The sequence below is a fragment of the Lactuca sativa genome, chromosome 3 (assembly GCF_002870075.4).
Source record: "Lactuca sativa cultivar Salinas chromosome 3, Lsat_Salinas_v11, whole genome shotgun sequence".
Taxonomy (NCBI): Eukaryota; Viridiplantae; Streptophyta; class Magnoliopsida; order Asterales; family Asteraceae; genus Lactuca; species Lactuca sativa.
In genome coordinates, this window is record NC_056625.2 from 209,627,056 (window position 1) to 209,629,658 (window position 2,603).

Genomic DNA, 2,603 nt, shown 5'->3' on the forward strand with positions numbered 1-2,603 from the left:
TGTTTTTGCCTTGAACTCGCCGAGTGCATTCGAAGCAACTCGGCGAGTCCATCGCTGATTCACAGTTTTAGTTTTTATTTTATTTTTTTTCTTTTTACGCGTTTTTCTTGTTTTAATTGCAGTTGTTTCATAACCCGAGGATCTGATACACCTCTGGTCCCTCCTCTCGAAGACCTGGAATCCGCACTAAGGAGGAACAAAGGAAAATCTGTTGGAGAATCCGTTTCTTCAAAGAATTCACCACTAAAGAACCTCAAGTCTGTTTTCAGCAAGAAAAAGAGCAGTAAATCAGGAGCATCCAATGCCTCTGTAGCAATCGAAGACCCAATTAAATAAGACACCGAGTACGAGACCGAGGAAGAAGAAGAACCTACATACGAGCACAAATCCGATTTTAAGGATGATTTAGCTATTATTATGGCTAATATTGATGAAGTCCCCATGGGGGAATGGAAGAAGAGGATACGTGACGATACTGCCCAGGACTTGTGCAACCCGCAATTCCCGATACTGCTACTTTCGAGCTAAAGGGCCACATACTCACTCAACTCAAGGAGATTCCCTTCTATAGAAAAGACCACGAAGATGCCTACAAGCACTTGGATGAAGTCAATGATGTGGCTGACTACTTTAATGTTCCAAATGTGCCACACGAGACCCAGCTACTTCTTATGCTTCCAGTCACATTCAAGGGTGCTGCAAAGGATTGGCTCAAGTCACTTCCCCCCCGGGTCGGTCACCACATGGGCTAAGATGAAAGAAGAATTCATAGACCAATTTTTCCCGCCTTCTAAAATAGCCAAGTTGACGAAAGCTATTGCTAACTTCGAGCAACAACCCGGTGAGTCCCTTTATGAGGCGTGGGAGAGGTATAAAGTTCTTCTCAGAAATTGACCACACCATGACCTTAATAGCCAAAAAGGAGTCTCCATCTTCTATGATGGAGTCAATGTTACCACAAGGCAATTGCTCGACTCGCAAGGCCCGCTCACAAAGAAGGCACCCCCAGTAATCAAGGAATTAATTGAAGAATTCTCTAAACATTCTAGAGAATACCACAACCCAAGAAATGAAGTAAGTCGGGGGTAGTGAACTCGGTCAATGATGGCATGGCGGCGATGATGGCTACGCTCGATAGTTTAGATAGAAGGATGACAAAAATGGATCAAACAATCCATGCTATTTGAGTTGGATGCAAGAACTGTAGAGGACCTCATCTCACGAAGGATTGTGACTTGGATGAAAATGGAAACAAGAGGGCGCAAGTGTTCTACTCAAGCGGCGATAGATACGATGAGACTTGGCGGAAACCCAAGAAGGAATGGCTCCCGTATGAAGAATACAAAAAGGCAAAGGAGGAGAAATAGAAGCAGAAAGAGAGGGGTTTCTATCAAAAGGAAGAGCCGGTGGTGGAAAAGAGAGCCGACTTAGAAGAAATGTTCACAAGATTTATAGCCGCGTCCAAGAGAAGACATAATGATCATGATGCTGCTATACAAGAGACCATAACTATACTTAGGAATCAGCAAGCATCTATTCTCAACATTGAGAAACAACTAGGATAACTTGCATATCAAGTGAACGAGAGAAGACTGGGTGAACTTCCAAGTAAAACCGAGAATAATCCAAGAATGAAGAATGTGAATGCCATAACCTCCAACTATGGAAAAACTTTCACTACGATGACCAGAAGGTCTCAACTAAGGTGCATGCATTAAAAGACAGAAGAGTCGAGTTCAGCTAAACCCAACCAGACTCGCCGAGTCGATGCCCTGATCACAAATCTGCTGTTTCCTTAAAGCCTTACAACCCTCCTTTGCCATTCCCAATCAGAGCCATACCTGATGAAGAGGTTAAAGCATATAGAGCTTTCATGGAACATGTTAAATCCCTTCAATTCAACATTCCATTTGTTGAAACGATGCTTCAAACACCCAAATATTTGAACTTGCAAAAGGGTCTCTTTGCTGCTAGAAAATATTTGGCTGAAGTCGCGGAGATAGTATTAAGTGAAATACCAGAAAGGAAGTACGATCCGGGAAGCATCACAATTCCTTGTCAATTTGGAAATATACTTGCTAGTCAAGCATTAGCCGATTCGGGTGCAAGTATTAACCTAATGCCTTTTCCTTTCTTCAAGAAGCTGAATTTACCGGAGCCAAGGCCTGTTAATATGAAGATTCATTTAGGGCATAAGAAAATTATTCGTCCAAGAGGTGTTTGTGAAGATCTCCTCATTAAGGTGGATAAATTTATATTCCCCGTGGACTTTGTAGTGCTTGATATGGAAGAAGACCCCGAAATTCCAATTATTTTGGGGAGATCATTTTTGAATACCACATGCGCATTGATAGATGTATGCGAGTCCACACTAACATTAAGGGTAGGAGATGAGTCAGCAGTGTTTAAAGCTCTACTAGAGATTAAGCAAGAAGAAGCAAGAAAAGAAGAAGTTTCCTTCATTGATTTAGATGATGAAATACTACAAAAAGGACTTGCAACTCTTGCAAGAAGAAGATCCAAATAACTTGTTGCTATCGTCTGAAGAAAACTTTGATGCTGATAAAGACTTAGAAGAGATGGAGAGGTTGCTTGGGGGAGTT

At 42.0% G+C, this 2,603-nt stretch overlaps 1 non-coding gene across 1 annotated transcript; it reads right to left on the minus strand.

Moving 5' to 3' along the window:
* Window positions 1-801: 801 nt before the first annotated feature.
* On the minus strand, window positions 802-908 carry LOC111877728 (small nucleolar RNA R71). Its single transcript, XR_002845516.1, has one exon. It is a non-coding gene; the product is annotated as a small nucleolar RNA R71 (small nucleolar RNA).
* Window positions 909-2,603: the final 1,695 nt, after the last annotated feature.